Source organism: Excalfactoria chinensis, chromosome 1, assembly GCF_039878825.1.
Source record: "Excalfactoria chinensis isolate bCotChi1 chromosome 1, bCotChi1.hap2, whole genome shotgun sequence".
NCBI classification, from domain to species: Eukaryota; Metazoa; Chordata; class Aves; order Galliformes; family Phasianidae; genus Excalfactoria; species Excalfactoria chinensis.
Genome location: NC_092825.1, coordinates 27,219,260 through 27,239,350, shown reverse-complemented (window position 1 = coordinate 27,239,350; position 20,091 = coordinate 27,219,260). Strand labels below are relative to the sequence as shown.

At 38.7% G+C, this 20,091-nt stretch overlaps 1 protein-coding gene across 7 annotated transcripts in view; it reads right to left on the bottom strand.

The window, feature by feature from the left end:
* Nucleotides 1–20,091, bottom strand: part of CNTN1 (contactin 1) — a 228,759-nt gene that overhangs the window by 119,635 nt on the left and 89,033 nt on the right. The window contains exons 1-2 of one of the 7 annotated variants that reach the window (XM_072361315.1): nt 13,124–13,188; nt 11,993–12,101 (exon numbers count right to left, since the gene is read on the bottom strand). The exons of 5 other annotated variants lie outside the window; for them this stretch is intronic. The gene's annotated coding sequence lies outside the window, so the exon portion shown is untranslated. Of the gene's footprint in view, nt 1–10,310; nt 10,428–11,992; nt 12,102–13,123; nt 13,189–20,091 lie in introns of those variants that run through there. One more of the 7 variants, XM_072361330.1, reaches the window with a different exon arrangement.

The window sequence follows — 20,091 nt, the reverse complement described above, 5'->3', positions numbered from 1 at the left end:
TCACTTAAGAGAAGACAGAAAAACAGTTCATGTCCAAACTTTAAAATTCAATTCTAACTTTCAAGTTTTCAATTCTGCCAAAAAAACTTAGTTTCAGTATGTTGCACAAAAAAATCACCTCCTTCCTTATTCTGCAATGCCTTCAACTTATTCCTTTATCTTTTGGTTCCCCACACTGCATTTGAACTTGGGGTTTATATATTCCATCATGTATGCTCCAGCACAGACATCACTGCAGAAATCTCTCTAAATAATTAGGCACAGTGAGCGGCTTATCTGCTATCATTGCCAGCTGAGGTCCGTGCAGCCAGAAACACTGACAAAGACATACAGAATATCCTGAGAGATTTCTGACATCTTCCACTGCTGGAGAAAGTCATTACAGTCATGGACACTGTTATCATCTATTCTTCAAGGAAGTCTTAAGCAAGGCTCAAAAGCTGCTGCTTACAAAAAATACAATAAAGTTCCCAAGGAATTTATATTAAAAAATAAAAAATATAAAGGAGACAAACCTGGAAAGAAGGTAGCACTGTTATTCCCACATTAAACACAGCCAACTCAGCTAGAATAAGATCCTTCGCCTGTTTTGATTTGGCCTAGCGAAGCTCTTTCATTGTACTTACTCCACGTGACATTGCCAGTCTGCACAGCCACATGGCAGCTACAGCAAATAATGTAGTTTGCAGCAGCAGGCAACTGGATTAGCAACGTGTCTAGTTTCACTGGTGATAACACCTTGTCACCTCATTTTGCTGGTACTTCAAGTACCACTGGTATTAATTACTCAAAGTAACCGCCCCATCAGAAGTTTTGCCTGGAAATTAATTTAATAGAAGTGAAAGGTTTGGATGTACACAAAAATCAGGCTAAGGAAAATGGGAACTACAAACAGAAATTACAACAATCTGTATCGTTTTTTCCAAGGTCACTAAAAGGACGATGGCAGAAGCAAAAACACAACATCCTTTTCTGCATCCCATCTTACCTACACAGCAAACGTTCCACAACATAACAACACAACATAAGAAATGAGTTATTATTGCAAAATAACAACATCTGTATAGGCCTTCTCTGTATATACTGGTATCAGGCTAAGAAAGAATAAACGTGGCAAGTATAGAAATGTGCAATGTACATTTACTTTTCGCACTTTTTTTTTTTTTCCTGGCCTCTATTATAAATAGCTGGCAGTATAAAGAATTCTATAGTTCATGACAAGATGCACACCAAAAGAAGGAAAACAAAGTCACCTGTGAAGCCTCTGCAGTTGCAGCAGAGATACAATAAAAGAGAAGAGCTCTTAAGAGTCACCTTGAAAACTACTGAGGCACAGAATTCATCTTCACAGCAGGGAACAAAGAGGGAACACATTACAGCATCTAAAATACACAGTGGTAGTTAAGAGAAAGAATTTTCTCTGTGGAAGCACATATTTTAGCTTATAAATTCTTTCATCCTAACGCATTCCCTACTTGGGCGAGTTTTGACATGATTGCTTATACTCCCATCAGGCTGAAAAAAGAGTGCTGAGAGGAGTGCCACAAAAACACGTTTAAGAGCATTTAAAGAGATAAAACATTTCAAAAGAGATGAGAGGAATTCCTGGTGGACAGGTTAATTAGTGGCTCTTAAACCACCTATTACCTGGCTCCAAGGCAGGACATCACTATACAGCTGAAGGCTGGCAGCTTGGAAGGTAAAGCGGGGGAAGCATTTGTTGTGAGACCCTACTTGAGGCAGGATGCTGGAGTAGGCACAGTTCACCATAGTTTCCTTATGGCCTTCCATCATGTCACACTACAGCTGCACTAGATCTGCTTTCACTCCAGTTATCACACATGACATGCCTGAGCTGGCCCCTCACACAGCTACTTTACCAGATTCTGTAAAACAATGAATCTCTTCTTTCTCTCAACAAAAATCCATTTAAAAATCTTCATGGTCTGGATGACTACCAAGACATCAATGGATTTCCTGGTTGTTATTGCCATTTCTCACACAAAGAACAGGTTTATATCTTATGCCAGATGGTACCAACTATCTGACAACTACTCGTCCTTTAACGTGTTAGCTCATTATGGATGAGTTCAGGTGAAAATTAATGTAGTCTTTTTTATTTTTGAATGTGTCCCAAGTGGAGAACGATACTAGCAGATGTTTGACAGAGTGGGGGGAAGGAAGGGGAGTTTCTATCTCCTTAGTATGCTATCCTTGATAAAGCTTTACCATGATTCCTTGAGTATGCATAAATATTATACTACCACGTGCAAATGTGTGAGTGCATATGTGTACCAATTTGTATTGATTTATTTCACCTGACCCTCTTAAAACATATATCTAAAATATTTTTTATTACTTAAAAATCTATAAGATTATAGCAAATAGTGTGTCCAACAAAAAGATGAACATTGAAATGCCAAAGGATTAGTAACAGAAGGTTTGATTCCTCTGAAGAAGGAGCCATTGCCATGGTCAGCGATAGAAACCTGTAGGATCATAGTCTTGGCTCATGGTATAACCCAGAAAATCCTGAGGGGTCTGGCTGAGACCCAGCAGCCTGTGATGAGCTGCATATGGACATCTAGAGTGTCCAGAGCTTTCACTACTGCGCATGATAACTTCTTAGCTGCCTGTCACACAGCTGGTACAACCTGAACATTAAAATCTGAGAATGAAAAGGTACGGGTTAAGACCACGGTGCATCTCATCTCTTACGGCAGTCCTGCCTCTGGCACTGCACAAGAGAAGGAGAACAGGATATTACAACCCTGCTCTTTTCCCAGAAAATCCTTTTTCTTTTAGAAATTTGGAATCTGGGGATTTCCTCTGTCTTTCTGCTTTTGATGGTTTGCTTTTCTGTGAATTCATCTCATCACTTTTTCAGCCTGCATGAGAACATTTTGCACTTATACATCCTGCAGCAACGAGACCAACAGTTTAACTATTCGTTACTTTTTTTTTTTTTTTACTCTGAATCTTTTCCCACAAAAGAATAAGGGAACTTCAAATGAAATCTCTATAGAAAATGGTGAACTGTCATCCCAATTCAATTTCTGCATGCCCTTCATAACTTTACAGAGCTCTGTTATATCTTTATCCTCACTCCACTAACACATCTCTTTCCAAGGCTAGAGACACTTTACTTCTACACTAAGTTTTAAGAATCTGGATAATACATTTCACAAGAAAATATTCTATTTCCTGCAATGCCACATCAGCCTTTCTTTTTTCAATGTTACAGAGAACTAATCAGGCTAGATACAATTGCAGAAAATTATGCATGATGAATCAAGCATATATTTCTTTTTAATGCTTGCCATATGTAAGCAGATGGCCACTGAGACATTCTAAAAGCAGAATGAATGCTTTATATGGGTAAAACTCAGGAGGAAAGTGCCACAGTGCACAAGAGCCAGAAACAGTCATCCAGCCAATGCACCCACTCCAGAACACCAAATGTCCACTAATACTAACATCATGACTCTTTTTTCTTTGGTAAAAGGTATGCATAGGAATGCTGTGTTGCTATCTGCGTTAGTTCCAGATGGGAAACAAAGAAATCTGGAAGACTTACCCAAGAACAGCTGAAATCAGCATCTAGCATTTCATTGTAAGCTGCAGTTTTGGAGGATGATCCTGCCCCCACCTCAGCAGGTCTAGTATACAACCTGCTATGAGAAGCAGGGCAAGTCCAGCGCTTGGAAGAACTCTCCACTTGGCAGACATAAATATCTAGCAAAGGAGCATTCCCAAAAAAGACATCTACTGTATTCTGCTTTCATATGCTCGTGAAAACACATTTAAGCCACCACAGAAAAACTTCCCTCATGTGTACTTCCTCATACATTCTCTTGTCTCCAAATTATGAAGCTGTTTTATGAGTTGCAGCCACTTGTGGTAGTGCCATCAGATTACAGACGTATGCTTTTTAGCAGTTTGCTCTGATGTGCTGCAGTCCTGCCATTACTGACAATGATACACAGTATTATCCTTTGAAGCGTTGTAAATATTGACACTTCACTGACTTTCCCATCAGGATGAGAACCTGTTATCCTACACTTAGTGAATTCATCAATAAACTACAATTTTATACAGCAGATGAGAAAATCCTTGGGAGGCCAAAAATAGACTGAATGCTAAATTTATCTTTCTGCATTTTTCCATGCTCCTTACCACCAAAATCATGACAAGAAAATAAACAAGACAGTGCCAAATATCATTTATCAAGGTATGAATTAGCGAAGTCTAACTTATACAACAGGAAACCTATGTGTAGGCTCCAGGGCACTTCTGCAAGCAAGAAGGGAGAAGTCAGTAATGCTTTTACTACACAGTGTTTGAAGCTCTTTAACAAGAGGATGATGTGCTCCAAAACTCAAGTGTTGAAATTTCTGGGAGTGAAAGAACCCAGTACTGCTGCCATGAGTTGTTTGGATGCTGAAATAAGACTGTTTCACCCCTGAGACAGGAAGGCAAAGAGCAGAGGGAGCCAGGCTGCTTTCCAGCTACCTGGCATGTTGCAAGGATGACAGGATATTTAGAGCCAGAAACTCTTGCAGAATCTCTGCTATTTAAAGAAGGATATATGGACAGTTTTTGTGCAGATTTCCTTCTCCTCCATGCCCTTCCTAATGTTTCAGGAGACCAGCTTACAGCCTCCTGGGTAGAGATGATTCTTGGGCTGGCTGGGACTTGAGAGATGGAAAAAAAAGGAAAGAAGGAAGGAGAAAAGAGTAATTCACCAGGGAACAGACACATCCTTTTTTCCTGGAAATTAAACTTTGACAAAGCCCACGTTAGGACAGATAGATGTCTCAGCCAGTTAAATGAAACCAGATCCACAAATACTCTGCTGAAAAGCACTGAGTGCATAAGTGAGTTAGGGGGGAGAAATATCCCCAAGGGAGTTCACACACTCCCTGCTTGCATAAATACCTTGTTCCAAAGTCGTCTAATACTGCATATATTTAGGCACAAAGGTAAGCAATGACTAAAAAGCATTTCCCTAAAACTAGTAGCATTTATATCTTCTTCCTTCTTCAAGTACTTTTCAATTGCATCCTTCAAAACAGGTACAGGAACAGGTAGAAAATAAACTGGTTTTGCTCCAAATTTGAAGCTCTAAAAGCTAAGTAGTGGAACAACTTTATTTCCATTGTAGCATGCATTTTTGGTAAAAGATTATTTTTACCCAGTATTCATACCCAGTCAGCAAAAGTAGTGGTTTATTCTGAAACAGTAACAAAACGATATTAACAGTTTTCCAGCACAGCTTTCACTGTTTCTAGCTCGAATATGAAACCAACAGTGAGAAAAATTACAGAAGTAATTCTACAAATAAATCCATAAATCAATGCTACATTACCATCACAACTTTAACAATCAGAACTCTTAAGTTCTTACATGGCAAAAAAATATTTCAGGAATCTGAAACACAAATTTGGACCAAGTTATGTGTGGGGACAACTCTGTGACACTGCCAACAAATGAGCAAATGGCAGAAAGATAAAAACTTATGCACTTCTTTAATGAATACAGTAATGACTCACAGGGTCAGATCATTTGTCCTTCTCCTTGTTTTGCCATGTATTGGCTGAGAAAATTTTAAAAAAGAAAAGGTTCAAAAAGCTAGCAGGGAATTTCTTTGGGTCCCAAAATATTATAAGCACTTATTTATGCAAGTTGACATCAGAAATTATCTTGTTGTCCAAGAGAAACCCTACATAATTCTCAGTGTATGGTAGGTAAGAAAGGACATTAGCAACTGCAGTGTTGGCAGTAGTAGCCAACGTGAACTTGTTGAGCCGTGCGTAATTCATAAACAGTTCAGGTATAGCTCCCATGCACAGCTAAAGGATTCTACTGACAATGCAGTTGCTGATTATCTGAAATCTTAGCTATGGGAGGAATCAAACAACTGGTTGGTTTGAGGCTGCCAGTGCCAGTTTATAATGAGCCCCATGAACTCTTGTGCAGGGAAGCAGAGGAGTTTACATTTCTATGGAATTATTTCTATTCATATTGAACTTCTCTTTGAAGCAACTAGTTCCTATGAGATTTAATAATCATATATGATATGATTGCTTGGGCTGCTTAGTCAAATCACAATTTATATGAATATGATTCTACATAGCCAAATTATCTTAGCAGCATCAGATCCCAATCAATACTATCAGTAAGTTATTGTATTCCTCATTTGGGATCATACGCTACTATGAGAAGATGGCCAAGCTGTGAATAAATGGGCCTCACTGTACCTAGATGTTTCAAGATGAAAATGCCTTTTGTCAAAGTAAACAGTTCTCCAGACACTCCAAACAGACCATACCCTGGCAGGATCCTATGGAGTCTGGAGAAGCTCTTAATTTTATTCTCAATGTTTTTTCTTCTCCATTCCATACACTTCTCATCTATCCCACTGAAAGTCCCTGCAGAAACAATGCTGATGGAAATTTCTGTTGATTTCATTCCCATTAAATTGTTCATGAATGTAGCAGAAAGGCCTCAGCTTGAGTCACTCTAAGAAACAAGTTCACTCAAATAAGTAAGAAAAGTAAAAACAAGAAGGAACACTACTGATACCTCTCTCCTGTTTGTCAATTTTGCCAGTCACAGCCCTTGGCTGTTGTCCTGTTGAATTTCGGCTTTCACTGAGACTTCTCTTCATGCCCATCTCTGATGTTTTCTCATCAAAGACTCAAAGGGAACAGCACGCTCTATCCCTGGAGGACAAAGACTGGCCAGATTTATGACTACTCTGCAGTCATTCCCTGTGGCTATGAAATCCTTGTCACCCACCAAGAACAATTTCAAAAGAGCCCAGTCTTTGAAATACGGAAACTTATATCAAGAGTATGTTCAGGTAGAGTTTAGCTCCAGCCCCAATACAAAAAAAAAAAAAAAAAAAAAAAAAAAAAAAAAAAGATATTCTTTTGTCCCTAAAATCAGCTGAACCTCCTTTCCAGAGCTTAGGTTAAAATTTGGCACTGGTTGGATATAAGTTGCTCAAATGTGTAAAGCACTTTTTGATGATGGTCTCTAACCATGAGCTCATTATCTTCTGGGCTACTCACTTAACCAGTCTCAGTTACAGAGATTGCATTGTTTTCCTATAAAGAAATATGGCCTACATTTTCTGAAAGCAGTGCTAGAATATCAAAGTAATAATCATCACTGTAGCTAGATATGTACACTTAATAATACAGTTCTTCATTTCTATTGTTTAATTCAATCAAATTTTATATTTCGTTTCTAACAACACTTTCCAGTCAGGAACAACTAGTATTCAGCCTTACAACACAAAAACGTCAAACTGATATTCATCTGATGTCAAGAGTGTTAGCAAGATGTTTTGAGATTGCTTGATGTTTCTATAAGGAAACAAATAGCCCAAGGATCATTTCATCCTGCAATGGGGCGCAAGGGGAACAGCCTTATAGTTAATGTGTAATATCATATTCCCATTCTTCTTTGAAGAAGGTCTTGGGATAGGAAATGAGCTGCAAGCCCTAAGAAAAAAAGAATGCTGTGGTCAGGTAGGATTCTCACACCCCAAGGAAAAGCCTGTGTTTGGGCTCTCTGTATTGACAGGTCTGCAAATTTCTCTGTAATTATGTTAATGTATTCTGTCTGCCATAAACACTAACCCTGGAGAAACAGATTTTGCTGTCTATAACTATTTTATTTCCTGCCACGTTGTGCCACCAGTTAACATGCCCCTTGTGCATGGCTGCTGTTGAAGGCATGAGGAGTATCTGTACTAAATCAACATTTTAAGGCAGTAAACCAATTTTTAAGCTAAAAAAGATGTAGTTTAAAAAGCTAGTTTGAAAAACTCTGTGCAGCTTCAGTGACCTACATTAATCAATGAATTTCCATCTCTAAAGGCAGGTGAAGAATTGGTTTTATAAAGTAATCTTTAGCATGTCCACGCAGTTTTAGTTATTTATTTTTTTTAAGTAAAAACACTGTTACCTGTTGAAATATTACCACATTGGCTCCTCTTAGCAGTTTCTCCTAAGAGATTAAAGAGCTTGTTTCCAGAATACTGAGATTAAAGATCTTGTTCCCGACACAGTGAAATATTACTGTATTCAGGTTAATGTCTTTGGCAAATGGGAGAACAAAGTTTCACTTCTCTTGCTTCTCAACCAAAGCAAATGAATTTTCAGGGCAATCAATAGGCGATGTTTAGCAGAACTCAGCTCAGTCATCCCTTTCGTTTTATTTACAGGGAAATAATAACAGAATTTTAAAAGTAGCTATTCCTAGAAAACTGCTGAAAAAACAGAGATAAAAGAACAGATCTATTGAGTAAGCAGGTACCACACACAGGCATATATACATACATATATATGTGCACATATATGGATGTACTTTTCCGTTAATAAGCACTAATGACAAATACATAGTTATTCCCTTAAAATATTTCCAAGGAATTTCCAATTTTTAAGTCTCTGAATATGTATTCATATCTGATTATACTCAGTGACCTCTTCCCTAACGCAGTAGGAAATACAAAAATAAATCAATGACTAGTACCAGTGTACATAAAACACTAGTAAGTTAGGACAAAAAGTACTACTTCCCCTGTTAATTTACATTTTACATGCATTCTTCCTGATAGGGAAGATCTTTTTTAATTGCTAACATATGACTTTACTACTGTTTTTTGGAACAATTTTTACTCCATGAACATTTGTTAATGCACAAATTCCTGACCATCTTTTATCAGTATCGTCTCTCCTGCTTTGCCTTTCAAATGAAACAAATGAAAAGCAATAAAAACCAGAAGAAAAAAATTGTTCATTTTACTTCTCATAGAGACATAACTCAAAAGTATGTCAATGCCACTTCACTAAACCTGGAACTGAGCGCTGATTAGCATTCATTAGGGTTCACACGTTGGCTAAGCATCAGCACTTGAAGCTTCTGATTTTTATAAGTAGTCACCCCTCCAGTTATTAACTGTACTGAATGGGGCTGCTCTGCAGCCTAGAGGGAGAGCAAAATCAATAAGCTCTGGTAGCAGGCATCAATTCTCTGATTGCAGATGTAATTATAACAAGACAAATTCCCAGAATTACGTCTATATTAGTTAAAATATGCAAAGTCAGGACTTGAGAAAACTACATTCTCTTACTCAGTCTTTGACATTATAATGAGAATGAGAGACAGAATATTCCAAAAGGTTAATGAAGGAGAATCCTTCTTCCATTAAAATTTATTTTTTCCAACAACATTCCTTACTAATAAAATACTTGGAAGATCTTCTGTTAACCCTTTTCTCTGTATAACACTCGAAGTTGTTTCTGAATATTTTCTAGGATATGATTGCATGGTAACCTGTGGAACTAGGGAGGGAGAATGAAAAAAAAAACATAAAAATCAGATTTTCCTCCACTTACTTACATTAACAGCAAAGAGTTCCTCGTCTGCTTTTGTTTTCCTCCCTTCTTATTCAAGCTGTTTTCTCTGTAGTCACTAAAAATATTTTTATATGCTTCTCTGAAAATCTCAGCTAAATAGATTTAACGTCACAGTCCCCAGCAAATTTTAGTGGACCCTGACAAGCCGTTTCAAATGCCCTGGAAAATCCTAGTCATTATCTCTCACAGAAATTTTGAATTCCCATTTCTTTAACATTTATTAATGTATGTTTCCTTTTAAAACACAGATAACATAAGTAATTCTGTTTTGGTGAGGGAGGGAGAGGGGGGGAAATGAGGATATTCTTACTAGATTAACATTTGTCTGCATCTCCATGACTGATTGTAGTAGCTTTTAAATACGATAAGCAAAGAACATAAGTAACAGGTTTATCCCGTTATCTGGAAAAACTAACAAAGCACTGAAACAGCAGAGCCATATTTCAGGAAGCCACATATGCTCTGAACTCAGTATGTGAATGTGCAAACCTTCTCTGTTTATATAAGTTATCTCTGCAAAAATAGTCCCTACTGTTTTCCTTAGTTACTGTGATAGAATTAGATACTCCCTGATTAACTGCATGAGAGGATTTTAAGAGATCTTTTTCCTCCTGTCAGTTATTCTCTTCTTATACCTATTTTCATTGTTGAAAGTCTGCTTTATTTACACATTCTGCATTTCAGGTGACACTAAATGGCAGAGATGGAGAAGATATAATCAACCCTGCAGACCAGTGCAGGTTGACTACCACATTTGCAAGTGGCCACTAACAAATGTATTCTTCCTGCTCCTGTGATATGAGCTTTTCACTCCTATCCCCATTATCCCCCCAGCACTTCCAGACTCGAGCTTGCACGCCCAGCAACATTTGCACTCACCATGCTTGAGATGTGGTGCTTGCCAATGAGGATCTCTAACACTTCCCCTTCTCTCTTTGCCCTAAATAAATGCTCCTGAATAAATGTGTGTGCCTTCCTGGCTGCCACGGCCGAAATGCCTGCTGATGGGCTGGCAGCATCTATCTGGCCCACTTGTGACTCAGCATCCGGGAAGCCTTCAGGAGAACAGGGCTGAACACATCCCTCACCCCTCAGACAGCTTCTCCCAGCTCAGGAAGGATGCAAGGACACAGCCCTGTGCAAGCAGGCAGGGTACAGCTTGCAGAAGCAGCAGGGAGCATAACCTGGGCGCTGCCCAACACCGCAGGCATTTCCACACAGAAGGATTCAGAAATACCGCCTCGATCTGATGACTGCTTGACAGCTTTTTAAGGGAACATGAGTAAGCAATATTAACATCCTATCATCTGAAATGGGCAATATTAGCACTGGCTGATTTCTAGTACAACATTTTTCCAGCTGATTATTCAGTTCCTCATACATTCCTTACGGTCCTTTACCAGGTAATTAATAGCCAAACACACACTGTTCTTTGAGACAGAGGTCCTTATGTATTTCTATATAACATGGTGTAAGGACTGGAATCATAACTGAAGCATCTGGTGCTATAAAATGCAAATGTAAATGCAATGCAATGTAAATTCAAGGAAAAAAAGGGCATCCACACAAGGAAGGGTAGCACATGGCATTGCTGTTGTGGCCATCTGTAATGCTGACTGGCAGCACCTTACTAATCCAGATCACACAGCAAACAGCTTTCAGATTTATTAAACTGGCTATTTCTCAATGTTCTGTGACAATATATCTATTGTAAAGCAGGGTTATACCTTCAAGTTGCTGAACACTGAATATAAAGTATTTCTACTGTATTTTCCAAAATAATGCTTTCTAAAATATGAAAAATTTCATAAGCACAAAATACTAATGACGTATAAGGTTTTAAACATTCATTTTGTTAAATTATTAATAAGGAAAAATTATGTAATTTAACTGCTCTCCTTTTAAAAGGTGGTATCTTTTTTTTTCCTGGTGAATGACATAATTAGAAATAGCTGCCTTTGTAAAAACTCAGACAGTACCTGTTTTTCTGAAGGACAATAAGGACAGGTTTTTCCCTTCCCCGTACAACAGCCCAGTCTTTTATCCAAAATGTAACAGTTTGATCACAGTTATTTACAGGACAGCCAGGCAACAGATTCTGGGACCTTGTTTGCCACACAGCGTTTCACTGTAGTTTGCAAATGTTACAGAGAATTTACAAATAGAGGAATAAAAGTCAATGAAATTACACTATCATTATTCAGTTAGGACCTCTAATGAAATAGATCGTGTTATTATATTGATTAAGCTCGGTGACTGTCCTGCCCCTCCCTACAATGCAATCATCTACAGCAGACAAAAACTGATCAGAAATGCACACTCTTGAGCAAACTGCAGGATAGAAAAAGTAGGACGCTATTTATTCTCAGCACTATTTAAGCAACCATTCTCCAACACACACACCGGCAGAATCCATGCAGCCACATCCCCCCAAGAATCCTGACGCTGCATTCCAGAACAGACATCTGAGTCAATGCAACCACACTGCATCATCATAATCCTGCCTCAGCATATTCCCTCTCCTGCACTCAGAGCTACAAAGGAAAAATACCCCGTTTTACCTTGGGTGGTGAATTTCTTCTTGTCCTTTTGTTCATAATAACTATCCCAAGTCTGTACCTTTGATAAAATACAAGGATGGTTGCACCAATAAACTTCACAGATCCTCTCCTGCGGCAGAAAGCAAATTAAGAAGAAAAAAAAAAAAAAAAAAGACTTCAAGCTGTGACCTCAGAGCAAAGCACAGCCGTTAGCATCCCTCAGCCAACCTCCGGCAGAAAGCAGGTTAGGCAGCAGGAAAACCGGCTCTGTGCATGACTGCAATGCTTTCAAATCAAGCATTCTGTGCTGTAAGCTCGGGGATTTATATCTTCGTAAATAGGCCGTCCCACTCAATGCTGCCTGTGTGCATGAAAATATGAAGCATTTCGCTGCAGTCACTTTATGCAAGAAACTATCCCAGTCATCTTTACAATCTCTGCCACTCTGCTCTGAGACTAAAGAATGAGCACAGCATGCATAATTCATGCATTAAAATCTTCTGTGCGCTTCCTGCAGCAACTGTTACATCCAGTAATGGGATATTGATCAGCTCATCACAGAAACAGTTGGGCTAGGCAATTGGCTTACTGCAACAAAAAATATTCCATCCAAAACGGGATGCAGACACGAGCTTCCCACCCCTGCAGCACTCAAGCACGACTCCAACATACGTGGCATGGCATTTACATACTGCAGAGTGTTTAATCTGGACTCTACATTTCTTTGACTTTTGAAAAATGCTGCATTATTTGAGCCTTTTATTTCGAGTCTGTATTCCCCACAGCTTGTTTCTCCTTTAAACTCCACACAGCATGAGAAACGATTATGATTTCCTAGCTCCACGTTCAAAGCACACTGAATCTCAAAAAACAAAGAGAAAATATAAAACCTTTCTACTTCATGATGAAGCCTTTGACCCACATACACCTGCCTGTTTGTGCCAGAGGATTAAATCGCTCTCACTGAATCCTTTTATTATAACATGTCTATTATATTCAATCAAAAAGAGGTGCACATATGCATCTAGCAGAATTCACATAATCTGTATCCAATATATCAATTAAAACCACACAAGTCCCAAAGTTTCTGCTTTTTCCCACAGATCTGAATATCTTCCATCCTTTTCTTGCACCCACAGCATTTAAACAAACCTCATCGACAGATCCCCAGCTCTGTCTCCACTGCTGTCTTCAGACACTTCTGGGCAACCCCACCCTTCAACTCCCACACAGCTCTCCCTCCACACACAGAAAAAACATGACATGTCATTCCAGAAGAAAAAGATGTGAAAGGGAAGACAGACATAAGGAAAACAGTAGAGCCAGGACTGAGGTGAAGCTCCTAAATAATATTTAATGGTAAAATAACAGGAAACTTCATAGTCAGATTGATGCTGACAAACAGCATAGTCACCTGAGTTCATACCAAAGAAATTCACAGTTTCCCCAAATTCATGGAATGAGTTTTAGTTTTGATGGAGATTGGATCTGATCTTTTAATATTAACATACATTGTCATCACAAAATAATAACTTTTAATAATAGCTCAACTCTTAATAATAATTCAACTCAAAATCACTCTTACTCATATTTATTTGAAAAGAATTTCAAAAGGTCTTTAAGATCTACAATAGTTACCTCTTGCTGGGACTGGATAGGATACAATTGGCTAAACCAAAAAAATCTTGATAGGACAGTAGTATTATCTGGGACACCATACAAATTCATGAAAACATGAAGTTGGGCTACACTACCTCCTCTACTGCAATTGTGCGCTCTCAAAGACCTCTCAAGTGATTACACAGAAAACTGCCTGGAATAGCAGGATTTTGTGTAATATCTGGAAACCAGATTGAATAGAGGCTCTTTCAAAGAAAAATCTGGAGGAAGTTTGGCTTAATTAGTCTCTCACTAGAGCAACAGCCTTTCCATATATCCAGTATCTACAGCATTCACTTAGGCTGCGGTACATTCATATACTTGAGTTGGCAAAGGCATCACAAGAAATCACTGAGAAATCTGGTATGTCCTTTTTTACCCAACAGCTACAAGGGCTACAATACAGTTAATCTCTACATTGTGATAAATCGTGGACAGAAGCAAAAACATCTTCAGCCACTATTACATCCTGAGTTCTGGGATACAATAATCTCTGACAAGCATTAAACTAGAAGTTTCAGGCCATACCAGAAAAAATATGATATTCTGAACCTAACTAATTAATCAGATTACAGTAAAAAGAAATCTCAAAGAGACGAGACTCATGCCCCAGGTCACACAACCCCCATGAGTTCACTCTGGTTTTACTCTAATCAACTGTAAAATTTACTAGGAAAACAAAACAAAACAAAACAACAACAAAAAGCTCATACAAAGCACTGAAGAGTAGTTCTACCTGCACTCACCATTGCGGTGGATACCTGCCACTTTTTCCTAGGTTGAGACTGTGCTCCAGACAGACTAGGTTAGCGAACTAGATGCAAGCAACATCACCATCCTCAGGTAGAAGATTTATAACAACTGTTCACTTGCCCAGCTCTTGCTGTCCATGTAAGGGCATGAAGCATTCTCATGTCTACTGACTGTTATTGACTACATTTCTACTGATTATGATTGGATTGCAGACACGTAAATACCATACGCATACCAACATGCAGAACACTAAGCTTAGACACCTAAATCTGGCACTGTATCTACCCTGCATGTAGTTTAACAAAGTCTTCCCCATGCACAGGGCAGGAGACAAGATAATTTGGGGCAATTACATATACATAGACATTTTGTACTCTCCCTACTCTACCTACTTTTTGAGTAATTGCTCTGAACTGATCTCATATGTAAATGCCATAACGTCAGTGAAATTTCAGTTCTGTCCAGAGTGCTGATTCTGATTACCAGTTTTAAAAGGAACAGTATTTCTTCCTCTTACAAAGAACTAAAGGTAAATTTCACATTACATTTCGAGTTCAAACTCCTATTTGAAACGTAAAACATCTCCACATGCATATCATTTGTTCTGTAATAAATCATTCTTACATATTTTAATGAAGAAAAAAAAAAACTCTTTGAATTTTTGCAATATTTGCCTGGTATTTTTGAATTCATACAGGTTCCTCTAAGCAAGGCTACAAGCCTTGGGAAATAAAAGTTAAATAAGTCTTCCCTCTATCAGAGATCTTCCTAAGACGCACAGACAATAAGAAGCGAAAATGGTGCCATTTTCTTTAAAAAAAATACAGAGATAAAAAGAGATTTTTACTATTCAGGTGGGTAACGTCTAAAATCAGTGCTTTGTTTCTGATGTTAGGGAACACAAATATAAGGACAAATAAAGATGCATTTTATTACATTGAAGTACTACCTATGGAGTCACTGTGTTCAGCACACAGAGAAATCTGACAATACATGCTGATAGACAAAAGCCTTGTAAGTGCATTTACCTCTTTGTTTTTGTTTTGTTTTTTCCATGTTCCCTGATTTGCCAGTGCCAAAAAAAGATGTTTTATTACACTGGTTGTTCACTTTTCATACCAGATGTTGACATTCTTATTATGTCTATGTAAAAATCATAAGCTTACAGCCACAAACACAAGATGTTTCAGCACACTACACCTAGTGCCCCAGCCTTCAGAGCACATTACTCTTTCAAAGCAGAAACTCCAGACTTAGGAATCTGCCCAGTTTTTAATGGGAAAGTGTTCACGAGTCTAGAAGGTTTTAAGATGTGCTGTATGGCAGATTGTCAGGTACTTTCCAACACAGTACCCATTTTTAAAAGAACACAAAGCCATTTCATGCAGCCATCTTACAGATTCAGTAACTAATTGTTTGAATCCTCATTTCATGCACCTTTTGATTTCATTCTTTTGTCATTCTCTCTTACTATGGTCCAACCCCAGCCTTAGTTCATCATCGACATCTTCATCTTCTGCTCCTTTTCCAGTACTGAGATAAAACTCTATTCCTCCACAACAAATTAATTCTGTCCTCCTTCACTTTTCCTAGGTAGATAACTCTTATTCAGCCATCTATTTATCACATCCACAATGACTCTAACTCCTTGACTCCAGTTCTCAAGTGCTACTGTCACTACTTCTTTCTACATACCTATTTCTCCAACAGAAATCTAGCAGCACCATGATTTTTTTGTTCTTTTGTTTTTCCTTTCCCTGTCTTACCTTCGAAACACAGAAAATAGTTGTGCTCAGGTATGCTGTTCCCCCTTCCTAAAAGACACAGCCGTCTCCCACAGTTTCATGATTTCTTTCAGAATCTCTAATTTCCCTGTAATATCTGCCTTAATTCTCCTCCCATTCCCAGAAAGCAAAACTTGCCTCATCTTTCCCTGAACTTCATTTGCTTCTGAAATCACCATTACCTCTACATCTTGTCCTTTGATGCTTAATGCTATTGCATGAAGTTCTATCCTGCTGGCTTTTACCTTCTGCATTCAAATGGAGCAACTCTTAAAATCTATAGCATCTGTATTTATATATACCTCAGAGACTGGGCTCACTCTTTATTCTTGATATGTCAACTGATGTTTATGGTTAGGAGGCATAAGTTTTTATTTTTGAAGTTTTTCCTTCCTTGACACTGTCTTATCCTGATCTCTGTAACAACTGCTCTGGATGTATTTCAGAGGAACCACTTCATACTTTCTTCTGTGTTTTGTGGAGACTTTTTCAGTCTTCTTTGCTCTTAACACTGTAATCTGAAAACACAGTGTCAGCTACCAGCTCCTCTTTAGATGCTATGCCTCTACACCATTATTTCAATACTAGTAAATTCTTTTCAAACTGGCCAATATTTCTGATGCTGTAAATTCAGTCAATGTTACCAAATTAGGGTTTTCATGACCCATCTCCACAAACTCATCCTGATAGATCCTTGCTCAATAGCTACAATTTTAGACACATGCCTGAGTGTTGTCTTCAACTCAATCTTTTACATCACCAAATACAGATCAACTCTTGCAGAATCTTTCTGCATAATACTGCTTACATATCAACTTTTAAAATGCACTTAATTAGTAACCTTCTGCAGACTCTCCTAGTCTCAAATCTTTTTCTCCGTCCTGTACAGGCAAAGCACTCCATGCTACAGCAAAGACCATTCTTCAGGTGCATTACTCTGACTGTGTGACTTTGCTCCCTGCATCCCTCCTTTCCCTTTCTTAGTATATCAAGTGCTCTCATTATTATTCTTTCTCACTACTCAACAGCCAACTTACAATTAGTCTTTAAGTTACTTCTCATTAGCCCCTTTTTAAGTTTACAGTCAAGCACTTCTATGCTTCCTCCCATTACACTTCATACTTTGGAAGGACTCTTTTTTGCAACACCTGCAAAGTCACTGCATTATCCTCCTTCAAATCCTTTCTTAAATTTCATTTTCTATGGTAATTACAAAGAAATTGACAGAATGTAGGCTGCTTGGGAAAGCTGAGACAACTGCCTATCTTCGTGGCTGATTTTTTTCCACCATTTCCTTGCCATTCTCCATCTGTCTTTGCCTTTTGTGTTTTACTCATGATTACTTATGAGCAACTCTCACTGGGAGACCAACAGACTTCTTGTTTTGTTTGTTCAAAGAGGTCTCTTGTTGATGACTGTGGATTTTCAGTACTATAGCAATCAATAGCGCTGAAGGGCATAAAGTGCTCAGCAGATTGGGAATCTAACAACAGTTATCTAACAGAACTGGGGACTCAGGAATAGATTTTTTGCTGCCCCACGACACCTAGTGAGGAGTTTTAAAAGGCTGAAAGACATCAGGGATGCTAGCTCAATTAGTTAAGCTGAAAACATAATTTTGTTCCTGTATGGAGCACTTTACTACAAATACCTAAACACATTCCTGAATAAAACAACTGTGTTCTGCTTTACTATTTAAATCAGCATTCTGAGATATCAAATATACTAATTAATATTAAAATGTCATCTTTAATTACTGTTTTGAAATAAATTATTGGTTAGAATGATAAAAACATTGCCTCTACTACATGTACCATGCTGTATTATATCAGTTCATTTTTAAGATATCACATTTGATATTATAGAATGTTACTATGATTATTATAATAGACATCTACTGCATATATATATACATACATACACACACCACACATCTGATATTTACTGGAGGGAGCATTACTTCCATGTTCTCTTAGGGCTTTGATTACAACAGCAACAAAGACTTCATCCAAAATAACACACACAACCTTCCCTTCAAATACATTCCCACACTTGCAGAATTATTTACTTCATATTGCTACTGCTTCCAAACCAGCATGACCTAAAGTATATCTATCCCTATAAAGTCCACAACACCGGTGGAAAAAAAACATTCTTTAGTTCTCTTCACCTGATTTTTTGGTCACATCTTTGCCCTCAAGTCTACAGCCCAAACCTGCTACAGCACTGAACTTTGACCCAAAGTATATATATCCCTATAAAGTATACAACACTGGTGGAAAAATCATTCTTTAGTTCTCTTCACCTGATTTTCTAGTCACATCTTTGCCCTCAAGTCTACAGCCCAGTCCTACTACAGCACTGAACTTCCACATACATTTTGAACTCTTGTGCTTAGCAAAAAATCTGTCTGATAAAATCTTTTCCTATATCTTCACTACTTCTGGTTTCACACTTTACTGTGAGTGCTTCCTCTGCACTGCTTCTGACCTCTGGATTGATTTTCCTATCCATCATTTGTTTCCTCCACAGCAAGGTTTACTGGTCCTCATTCATCACCCTAACAACTTCCATTACTGCATAAACAAAGAAAGCCGTTACACTCAACTCAGTAGCAATTCCCTGTTAGGCTGCCTCACTTTCAAGCCAGACCTTTCCAATACTCTTATCCATAGGCCCACAAAAGTGCAGGAAGCATCATAGGAATCAACTGAATTATATGTTTTGGTGAAAAGCAAAAAGAGCCAAATAACCATCAGTACAAGCAAACATTCAAGTCCACTGCCGGCACACAGCAACATGTTCACAGCTGCCAGCTCTGTAAGAATGCAGTTCAAGCCAGCAAATGTTTCCAGTTGACTGAAATGCTTTCACTACAAGCAGTTCACCAAACAAACAAGAGACAAAACACAGTATCCAGAGATCTTATTGGAGTTATTCTTCTATTGGGGTTATTATTCTGGAATTGGGGTTTTTCTGGCTGCCAGTTGAGAACAGGAGCAGGAGAGCTGGGGGCAGTGGGTAGCAGATGAGGCCCTGAGCCCTGGGGTACAAGCCCTGAGCCTCCAAACAATCATATGGGGCCAGAGTAAGAGCAAGCAGGGTGGCCATAGGCCTAGGTCAAGGCCTTAGTGCAGGTCCCTGGTTCTGCAAGACGGCAGAGCAAGGGCAGCTGAAGCTCAGTCAAGGGCCAAGGTTCTACAAGAAGTTTTCAGATGAAAGGAGAAAGCCCTTGAAAAGGCTTCTTACAGCTTTCATACAAATCTGATCCCAGGCTACACAGCCCAATCATTTCCGAATTGGCTCTGAATGCCTGGAGCCAGCTCTGGAGAGGGAAGCCTCCTGGTGCACTCAGGATCTTGACATCTGCTGCAAGAAGGGGACAGGAATTATGAGATCTTCCATGAAGACTGATGAGGTGGAACAGAAAAATAAGAAAATAAGATGAAGGAAAAAAAAAAATGGCAATAGGGAGAAATATACAAAAATGATATGAAATTTGGTCTAAGTAATGGGAAAAGAAGCTATGGAAACTGTGAAATTGAAAGGCTACCAAAAGTGACAATGGCATAAGCAGAATGGTGAGATAGGAAGGGAACAGTGAGCAGGGGGATGTGAACACTGTGAGGCAGGTGCAATAAAATGAGTGGGGCAAATGTCAGGGGAGACTCACTGGCAGCCTGGACTGAAAGCAAACAGAAGGCTTAAAATGGGGTGGTTGAAGCTGAGGGGAGAAGCAAGGGCTTAAGACAACAGACCTGCCTGTCATGCAATTTATCTCATTTTGTGCTCTGCTTCCAGGAAATAGAATGGTGAATATCTTTACCTATGAAACCCTCTCTACATCCTCAGAGAGCAGCATGTCAGGAAGGAGAGACGAGGCATGCAGCTGAGCTGCCTCCAGATTCTCAGGCAGCCCTGTGC